The following is an 11,071-nucleotide window of genomic DNA, read 5'->3' on the forward strand; positions in this document are numbered from 1 at the left end:
TATGGCCTCTTTAAAGGTCTGAGGTACCCCACTAACTACCCTGTAGCAGTAATCAACGGTGGTGGGTGTACTGTCCTCCTCGTCACTCCCTTTCCGAGCATAGTCTGTCAGATACTTTGGGGGTCTGTGTTCCCTCAAGGGGTACCTCCCCCTGCTTGGGGCACTTGACGTCACCCTCGGGTGCTCCTCGTCATCGCCCTCTGGGGGTGGCTGACTGTCTGCCTGCACGACCGTGCTAAGTACACTGGGCTGATGTGTCTCTGTTTCTAGACACCTTACTCGGAGTCCAGCTCTGGCTCCTCTGTCTGTGTCTCGCCCTCACATGTTGTCTTTGTGACAAACTTGACTAGCCTGTGTTTCTGCACTACCCCTTTACCGGGATAATAAACCAGGAAAGCGGGGCTTCCCTTGTCATGCCCTACAAAGAGTCCTTTTTCACATCTGGACACAAGCTTTCCTCTGTCCTGCAGGTACGCATAACACACTGATCCAAATCGGTGCATTCTGGCTAGATTACACTTCTTTCCTGTCAGTGCTGTATACAGGGTGGTGCCCGTGTGCTTATTGAAGCACCTGTTTCTGGTGTAAGCGGCTTCTTGCACCGCATAGTGCCATAGGCTCTTAGGTAAGTTACTACCTACTAGCTTACACCTAGCCATCTCGAAAAGAGTGCGCCATTCTCTCTCTGCCACTCCGTTCTGGTGTGGGGAATATGGACATGACGTCTCGTGTCTTATCCTGTTCTTCCTCAACAACAGCAGTAGTATTTGGTAACCATAGATCTATATTCTGCCTGAAACTGGTGTTCAAAGAGATAAGAGAAAAGGATGTCTGTTACCTTGGGTTAAGGAATTCAGTAACTAATCAAAATCATGTGTTCTAGTCTTATAGAAACAGTCAAAGTGGAACAATTGGCAATCAAATATAGTTTAAACCTGATTTAACTAGGGTGACTTAGCTCATAGAGTTGCATACAACTGTTGGCAGCTGCAGACAATAGATCAAGAGTCACATATCCTGTGTTATCTGTTAAACTGGCCCTGTGGCATGACATGTGGGGACAGCTGCCGTAGGAGGGACTAGGATTCAGTATCTCAGTAACTCAAGTACCCTTTCAAATGTCTGTTTCTATACCTAAATTAGCTTAAAATGAACTGCAAATGATCCTGTTATATTGTGGTAATAATCCTGAATCTAATGATATGAAATATGCCATGTTTATGAATAAGAATCACAGAGTTTGAAATTAAGCCACTTCTGAGACTCCATTGGAAAAATACTTAACGTGCTGAATAATAACTGTATAAAATAGATATTGATTTAAGTTAAAAGAATATGATTAGGAAACTATACAAGTGGAATTAATGATAAAAGACTGTGATTCTGGTCAAGTATAAAGCAGGTTTGAGTAGAAAATGGTATCTATGTGTTCATCTGCTTATCCCCGATTCAAAAATACACATCTTGAATTGTGAAACAGAACTGTAAAGTAAATTTAGACAGTAAAACTATTCTTTGGTTGGAGGCAAGGGAGACGGTTGGTGGGCTCCAGGGGACGGCCCTTCTTTCGGGTTCGGACTTGGGGGGCCCGTGATTGGAGGAGAACATCTGCTTGGCGTCGCTCCTGTGACATCACGCGGACACTCCCGGCTATGGATTAAAAAGGGGGTGTTGTGACTGTGGAGACACACTGAAAACGGAACCAACACAGGAACACACCCACCTTTTCACACAGAGGACGGCGCGAGCAGAGGAGAACAAGGAGAACAAGCTTTTGGAACGAGAACAGAATCCTCTTTGTTATCAACAGAGAACAAAGACAACTCAACAATTACCATTCTTTAATCTACTTTTTTAGTCTAGTCTGGATCGCAGATGGCATAGTGTCTAGTGATCCGACTATAGCATTCGTTATTTTAATTGAACCAGAACCATTGTGATTACACTTTTAACTTTGAATTAAAACCAGATTTGAGACAACTTCTCCTTCATTTCTCCTGCTTAGCTGCCGTCGAACAAGGCCAGTATGGTCTTTTGAAAGTACCAGGGTTTTTAGAACGGGCAATTCACAACGCAGAGTATTGGTTCTGATGTCATCAGAACAGAACATAGACCCTAGGTGACTTCAAACTCTCTGTTTGTGAATTCGGTCCCGTTGTCGGACCTCAAACATCTTACTGTACCATAAGGGGCTATGTCCACCAGGAATTTTTCCGTGGCCTGGAGTGTGTCACTCTTTGCTTTAAGAAAGTAAACAAACACTGCTCCTGTGCACACGTCTGTAAAAGACTGTACATATCTAAAGTCTCTTATGGACTCGTTTCTTACTGGACCGGCAAGATCTGTGTTAACCAACGCAAGTGGAACTTTTACTTTTTCTGTGGGATTTCTGTTTCTCGATTGAGCAAACTTCCCCTTTATGCACACGACACATTCTTTATCAGGTCTATGCTTTTCACCTTCAATATGCATGCCCTGTGCGTCTCCTCTCTCTTTCGCCAACCCGTAGGTGCGCTTTCCGTCTGCCAGCTCTATGCTGTGTCTCTCCGGGCGGAAAGTTCTGTCAAAGTTCTTGAACTGACTCCTGTCGTTGATGACGTGGGACGACGCACCTGTGTCCACGATCAGTCCCTTCCTTTGGGCCTGTTGCAGCTGTGTTGGCCTGGTGACGTACGCCGTCTGCGCCCTGGGGATGAAGCCCTCTCGTTCCGCTACTCTCCAGTCGTCTCCTCGATCCGTCTCACGCCGACCATCGCCGCCATCTTGTCCCTGCGCGTGTCGCGCGCCCTGGTCGCGTTTCTTCATGCACGCTCTGCCTGCGTGCCGCGTGGATCTGCAGGAGCCACACCAGACAGTCCTTGTGCAGTTACTTCTCCGATGGCCTTTCTCTCCGCATCGCCAACACGCCAGCTCCGTCGTGGTCCTGGTCCTCTCCCTTGGCATCGCTCGGGCCTTTAGCACCCTCTCCCCCGCCTCCGCGGCAGCTGGGTGGGTATCTTCTGAGGCCTCGAAGTTCCTTAACTTAGCCTTGAACTGTCCCACCATCATGTCCGTTGAACCGTGTGTTACCAGGAGTGTGAACGGTTTGTACAGCTCCGGTAGTCCTCTCATCATCATCGCCATCATTAGCCCATCGCTTGGTGCTTCTCTGGCACTCCTCAATGGCGTTGTGATCTGCTCCGCTCTGTTGGCGTATTCGGTCACAGTCTCGGTTTGCCCCTTCCTCAGGGTCGTCAGTGCTATGTAGAGGGCCATGACTCGGGGTCTTCCTCGCTCCCACGCAAACCCCCCGCCGCTGAGAGATCGCGCTGTGCAGGTGAAAAGATGTGACGGCTGCTTCCTCGAGTACCGGAGGGGACACGTGATGTAAGGCTTCGTCCACATTGCAGCCGGCTTGTGGGAGGCATGGCCTAACAGCGTTCAAGACAGGGGAGGGTAGAATTGGACGATACGAAATTGGGATGGGAGAAAAAAGTAGATAAAAAAAAAAAAAAAATTCCATGCCTTTTGAGCAATATCTACCACCTTCGCCGGTGAGGTAGCATGACATGATTTCTAGTTTCATATTATACCACTACCTTTGCACTACCTTCGGAAATTAGTCTGCTATAGAGCCCGTGAAATATAAGATAAGATAAGATGATCCTTTATTAATCCCCTTGGGGAAATTCAGGTGTCAAAGCAGCATGGGGGGTACAGAGCTTCACAGTCCTATACATTCCAGTATCTATATACACTATAGATACAATATCAAATATAAATACAAATACAAATACAATATAAAAAGTACAAAAAACAAGATAGCCCAGTGATTGTACTTGGATATGAGTCTCAAGTTCTCACGTCCCGGCTAATCAGGCTTAACTTATTCCCCGCCAACGACGAGTATACTCGTTATTGGGCGCCAATCATTGAAGGCCAACAACGAGTATACTCGTTATTTGATCGTTATTTCTTTTATTCGATATTTCTATTCATTACAGGCGCACGGACTCGGGGTTAAGATGGGGTATCCTCATGAGAATGTGTGAGGATTGGTTCATTCCCCGCCACACGCTTCTTAAGGTACTGTGATGATTGGTCCGTTGCCTAACGCACACTTCTAGGTCAAGTACCAATTACCATCACGCACCTGATGTGTGTTCTAATCAGCGCTCCAGAGGCTTCATATACTGGGACCTTCTTTCAATCGTTGTCGGGTCGTTTTGAGTACTACTGCTTTGAATACTTCTGTTTCTGCCTGTTGTTCCCCGTTGCTGTGCCTCGTCTACTCTCCCTCCAGGACATCTGTGGATTGCCGCTGGTGAAGACCTTGTCCCCCCGTTTTGAGCTGCGCCTCGTTTACCCGCTTTACTCTTGCGCTTTGGTGAGTTTGAACCAAACCCCTTTTGGACTATTCTGTTTTGTGTGTTTTGAAGAACACTGAAGAGTTCTATTTTTGCTTACACTTGACTCAGCTAAGTTGTGTGTTAAAGGAGACACTGAAGATTATCATTTTGCTTGCACTGGACTCAGCTGGGGTGTGTGTTTAAAAGAGACACTGAAGATTATCGTTTTTGTTTTGCACTGACCCTCAGCTAAATTGTGTGTTGTGGTGAACACTGAAGATATCGTTTTGTTTGTTCTGGACTCAGCTAAGGGAGGAGGAGACCGCACTGCCTCTGTGTGATGTGGACTGTTATTGATCTCTCTCTCTCTCTCTCTTTTCCACCTCGAGTTGAAGCTGGGAGTATCTGCAGAGCCGCTTCGGCATCAACACCGTTTCCCCACCTCGAACACCAAGAGGATCTGCAGAGCCGCAGATAACTCTGCTGAAGGCAGTCTCCCTTTGTTTCAAGATTGTTACTTGCTCCTTTTTGACTCTGAAAATAAATACGCCCTAGTATTTGGCTAACTCTGAACTACCTGTCTGTGCCGTGCGTTTGAGGTCGGTTTCAAACCCTAACAGAATGTAAAAGTGCAATACCGGCCGCATCACGCTAGACGGTGGTATCGAGCACCCTTTCTACCCTTGTATCTTTATCTGCGGGACGGCCCCAGGTCTCCGGTTTCATGTTTCCTTGTCGGGCAGGGGCAGGGGCAGCCGTTCTGCCGGTTCCATCGAAGCGCGTCAAATATCTCCGATCCATATGTTGTGGTCAATTATGCCGTTGACAAAATGGACATTGGATATACCAGATGGCGATCAAACAATTGGAATATTATTTTTGGAATACTCCCGGACACAGGTAAGGACGATTTGACGTAAATTTGACCTTGATCCTGGAATGCTTTCATACCGATCGGGCTGATAACCGTTTTAGTGTTCAATGCAAATTTTATTTCATGATGGAACATAATAGCTATGATATAGACTTGATTTCGGGGTGATCGCATATACAGGCAAGACATGGCAATATATAGTGGAATCAATGTATAGGGCTTTAATGTAGTATTTTGGAGGGATCTTTTACAAATCTTTTAAATTCTTGAGTGGTCAGAAATTGTTTGCTTTTTAACCAAATCTGAGTAATTAATAGCAGTCATTAGACCATCAGATAATGTCCCAAGCCCCACCACACTTAGAACTGTCAGAATCTGAATAGGCAAGATTCAAAACATAATGTTTAGTGCATAGAAAAGACAGACACCCCAGTGTTGAACCTCATCTGGTCCACTTGTGGTCCAACGTTCCCTCCCCCTAGTACTCCCCAAACCCAGCCCCCCACAACCCTTCCAGACAAAGCTTAGAAAAGCTTCAGAAAGACACACACATCGATTCTTGTATTGTTGTATTCTTTGTATGCATTCGGAATGGGCTGTTGCGCTTTAATAGGATGGAATGCACAATCAATAGACGGTTTTAACATTGTAAATGGGCCCATGTTTATTTCCTGTTGCAGTCTTTGTTAATATCAATAGCTCTCTCTCTCTCTCTCTCTCTCTCTCTCTCTCTCTCTCTCTCTCTCTCTCTCTCTCTCTCTCTCTCTCTCTCTCTCTCTCTCTCTCTCTCTCTCAAAAGATATCCTAATGAGACAGAGCTCAGCTTCTGGCATATGCTCTGTGTGTGGGACAATAAATGAATGTTAAGATATTCTTCGGAAGATCAGATGCAGTGTAATAAAATAATGCAGGACCTGCTCAGAGGTCTTAATTATCCTCAACACACACACACACACACACACACACACACACCGGAACACACACGCATGCATTGTCTCTGTAGGATCGCCGATGCGATTCGTCTCTGCGATTCGTCTCTGCGATTAACCCATCCCGTCGTCCTTCCCCCCCAAGGGCAGCCGGGAGCAGACAGGCGTCAACGTGAGCCGCGCCAGGGGACCAATCCAAGTGCTCCTGTCCGTCTTCGTCAAGGACGCCACAGTGTTAGCGATCTGTTGTTGTGCATGTTTTTCCATTGGGTTTATCTTATCGGGGGGGAAACCCTTGCGAGCACGGGGAGAACATGCAAACTCCACACAGAAAGGCCTGGGAGATACCCCACCTGGGTACCTGGCATCATGGAAACCTGGTCCCCAAGCGGGAATCGAACCCTGGACCTTCTTGCTGTGAGGCGACAGTGTTAACCACTACACCACCGTGCCGCTATGTGCCGCGTATGTGTGTGCGTGTGTGCAATGTATGCATGTGCTTGTGAGTTTATTATATACATTATACATTATACATGTATGTGTGCATTGTGCACATATGTGTGTGTGTGTGTGTGTGTGTGTGTGTGTGTGTGTGTGTGTGTGTGTGTGTGTGTGTGTGTGTGTGTGTGTGTGTGTGTGTGTGTGTGTGTGTGTGTGTGTGTGTGTGTGTGTGTGTGTGTGTGTGTGTGCGTGCATGCATGCGTGGGTGCATATATGCGTGTGTCAGTGGGGTTGTTTTGGGACCTTTGCTACCTCAGTAAAATGTGTAAAGCTAAATATATTGGCAGTGGAAACACACTGGCCTTGGAGCCTTCTGTGAGTTTTCACCTTCAGAAAAACTGGCAGAGGCTAACTTAATCCTACTCCTGCAGGGCAAGGCCAGGCCAACAAACTGGGAGGAGAGAGAGAGTTCAAGTTTCTTTAATAGTTGTCATACAGAAGTACAGAATAGAGAGAGAGAGAGAGAGAGAGAGAGAGAGAGAGAGAGAGAGAGAGAGAGAGAGAGAGAGAGAGAGAGAGAGAGAGAGAGAGAGAGAGAGAGAGAGAGAGAGAGAGAGAGAGAGAGAGAGAGAGAGTATGCAGAAATATTAAAATGGCAAAAATAACATTTGTGCTGCATATACTACATGCAAAGAACTGCATGGTTTTTGTCCAAACGTGTATGGGATTCGCATAAAGTGAGAATGTGTGTAAAGGGGAGACTTGTGGACCCGTAGAACACATTTTCATTCAGATATCTTGAGGTGAGAGGTCAAGGGGCCCCTTTGAAAATGGCCATGACAGTTCTGTAGCGTTATGGCTTGCTCAGCACCTGTCTGCATATATCTCGCTTCAGCGTATATACACTGAATAAAAAATTCCACCATGTACCTTTACATGCCAGCATTCATCTGGCCACACCCCCATCCGCTTACCACCTACATAAGCAGGGGTGGGGCCACACACTCATCTCCTTCTCAAATTTCATCACAAGCTTAGTGCTGCTCACATGCCCACTTGACGTGAAGAAAAATATTTTGTCTGAGGAAAGGAAGAACAAGGAGATACGTTGACATCATATCTTTATTTTCTCTCTCACTATTTTCGAGAAAATACGGCGATATTGTCTTCATCACTGGAGTGTCTGGAAGATGATGATCATTCTAAACCTCCACCGGTTTTTTCGTATTAGGGGCTCGCGTCGCTAATATACTCCCCAAACTACAGTCCTCCTTTGCTGCGGCTGGATGGGTTTGACCCTCCTGCTATGCAGCTGGACTGTGGAAGTCTGTTGTGAGGGACTGGTTGGTTTTCAAGCCTGGGTGAGTAATGTTTGCTTGCGAGCACCACTTGTCTGTTAGTGCTATGGGGGCTAGCTGACAATTTTTACGAAAGCCGGCCCCAGATTAGGGTCCTCTGTTCAGCCTCTTAGGCGACGGTGGGGGATCTTGGTCTGAAGCCCATTATAGTCAACTAGTGGGCCGCGACCAGGAACTGGTGGTCCCAGGATTCTCTGGACGAGCGGATGCTTCTCTGTCCCGTGCAGGCCCCATCTTTCATATACAAATGAGAGTATACCCTAACGAGGAAATGTGGGCATGGATGTTCGTTATCGGAAGATCCATGTTCAAGTCGGCTGCAGCCCAGATGGGACTTGTGCTGGCTCCGCTGGATGTCTGGTAAAATCACCGTTGTAAACTGTGTTGACATCTCTTTTTCTCTTCTCTCTTAAAGGATGAGGAGGGTTTGGGCGGCTATGTGGCGTAGTGGGCAAGGCACTCGCCACGAAATGCTGGAGACGCTGGGCTCGTCAGTTCGAGCCCAGCGCTCCACATTTGCTTTCAGTTTAGCTGGTCGTCCGTACTAATACACATTGGCCGTATTAGGGGGTGGGAAACTGATGGGTGGGGATCGGGCGTTGTGGACAGCGACTCCTACAGGTCGGTTGGTGCGCCTGCGCAGTAGAATCAGGAAGTGTCGGGGGCAGCGTGAGCCTCCCACGCGTTACTCCTCGCCACTGAGAGATCGAGCTGCGCAGGTGAAAAGATGCGACTGCTGTTACCTCAAGTACCGGAGGGGACTTGTGCTATGTATGACTTAGTCCACATTGCAGCCGGCTTGTGGGAGGCAAGAAACAGCGTCCGTGACAGGGGAGGGTTGAATTGGATGATACGAAATTGGGATGGGAGAAAAATATAGAAAATGGGAGAAAAAGGAATGCTGTGTTCAACGTCGGTGCCCCGTTAGCCAGATTGCAGTTCGCTTGGCCTGCACTCACGGTAGGAAGGTCCCGACCAGACCTTAAACACTTCTTCTTCCTTCCCTTCTAAATGTTTTGTAATAACGATGTTTTCCAAAACGGGTGTTGCTGCAATACATTTAGGATACGACGCGTGTTGTGTGTGAATTGTCTTGTCGCTGGTATAGCTTCTCTCTCCATACAAATCGGGTTGTTGTTTTACATGTGTAAAAATTATCTGGTTAGTTGTGTTGAGAACATCATGTGTGTTCAGGTACCGTGAACTCACAACTAAGGGGGTTAATTAACCTATAAAGCTATGCTTAGTGACATATGAGTGAAGAATGAATTATTTTCTCAGCCTGTAATGACAATGAACAGTGTGTTCACATATTAACAGGGTTACCTGTTCAACTGGGCCGTATCAAGGGTAAGGTAGGAGGGGTGATCCCCCCGGTTCCCTGGGGCTTCCCCACCCTCCTCTCAGACATGTTGTTTACAATATATTGTGTCACTGTGTTTGTGGGGATACGATGTAACCCTTAGCTTAGTTGCTGGGGTTGTGCTAACCGCTTGAGAAACTATATTTTCCTAAAGAAAAGATTGTTTGGTCGCTTTTCGTGTGTGCTTAGCAAGGCCTGTGGCCGATACTAATAGAGGATTCTGTATTCTCTCGTTATGAAAAACGGCGTTCCTCTGTAGCAAGAGTGTACTTGCCATTTTTTGTGGTGATAAAGGGTTGTGTGTGTCTTGTGATCTACAACTGGGTTAGGTTGGCTACAGAAGCACATGTGTAAGTCTGGTACCGGGGCTCTTAAGGGGGCCCTCTCTATTCTGTGTTTTTTCCTTAGTAAAAATCAGATAGCAGGTTAGCACATGAGCTGTGTGAAGCTGTTAGACACTTCATGTAGCTGACTGTGACTGTGTGTCATGCTCTTTTTTGTCATTACATCGTATCATGGGTGTGGGGTCGTAAAGGGGTGCACTGGTAATCCTTTCCTCCCCTTTTGATGGGCAGGGGTTAAAACATCCTGTCCTTCAAGGTTCCTGTCACGTTGCTGTTCGGCACGTTACAGGGTAAGAAGGGGGGGGGGGGGAGTTTCCTGGTCCCACGCCCTGGAAGATTGGGCGTGTGCACCGCAGAAATTCCCCTGCCATAGAGTACGCCACTGTGCGCGTCTCTGTTGGTAAGACTTCCGTGAGTTGTTCAGGTCCATATGATGGATCTGTTTCAGGGAGTTGTCAGAGCTCCTCCTCACGAAGCTCCTACTCGGGCCTTCTGTGAGTTAGGACTCTCCTTCCCTGTGAGGGAGCCTCCTCAGAGTTCAGAGCCTCCTCCTCAGATTGTCAAGGTGAGTAGAACTTCAAAAAGGAGTCCTGCTCTATTGTGTGTATTCGATTCAATTCGATTATTGAGGGTGTATTGGTTCAGTGCCTCCTCCTCGGAGAGCCCTAACCCAAATTTTACATAGCTCAATGTTGCAATATATTCTTTTCAATCTATACAGCTTGCGTGGGAAGTCTCTCTGGGGATTTCCGTCTCCTCCCTATGGGAGGGTGGTGGGATGGAAAAATGTAAAAATGATTTACCCTCAGCTGCGTCACGAGGGATTCATGTCAGTCTGTGTTCTTTCTTTTTTGAATAAAAAGAGGAAGGTACATGAAGTAAGTTTCAAGTTTCTTTAATAGTTGTCATACAGAAGTACAGAATACTTTTATACAAAATGCTTCTTACTGTTACGCTCCAGAGACTGTGCTAGACAAGATAAGTATCAAATAACATAGTATAGCATGTAAATTAGAAGTAGAAAATGAGGTCACAGTGTTCAGTATAGACATATGTACAATGTTCGATGCAGAATAGACGTAACTGAGTTACCATATAATATACAATACTATGCAGTGTACTAATATACAATACTATATAGTGCAAAGCAGAAATGGGATGAGGTACAATTTAGGTACAATTTACAGTAAGGTGTGCGAGTTGTAGTGCAATCCTTTATCAATAAATATAAAGTGTGGGGAGTGGGTGCTACAGTGTGTTTGTTTAAAGTGAGTGTGTGCTATAAAGTGTGGGGAGTGGGTGCTACAGTGTGTTTGTTTAAAGTGAGTGTGTGCGTGTGGATGTGTGTGCTATGTGCGTTTGATGGTTGTTGTATAGTGTTCATTGTTCGTTGAGCAGCCTGATGGCCTGGGGATAGAAGCTTCTTCTGAGTCT

The sequence above is a fragment of the Notolepis coatsorum genome (genome assembly GCF_963971535.1).
Source record: "Notolepis coatsorum genome assembly, chromosome: 20".
NCBI classification, from domain to species: domain Eukaryota; kingdom Metazoa; phylum Chordata; class Actinopteri; order Aulopiformes; family Paralepididae; genus Notolepis; species Notolepis coatsorum.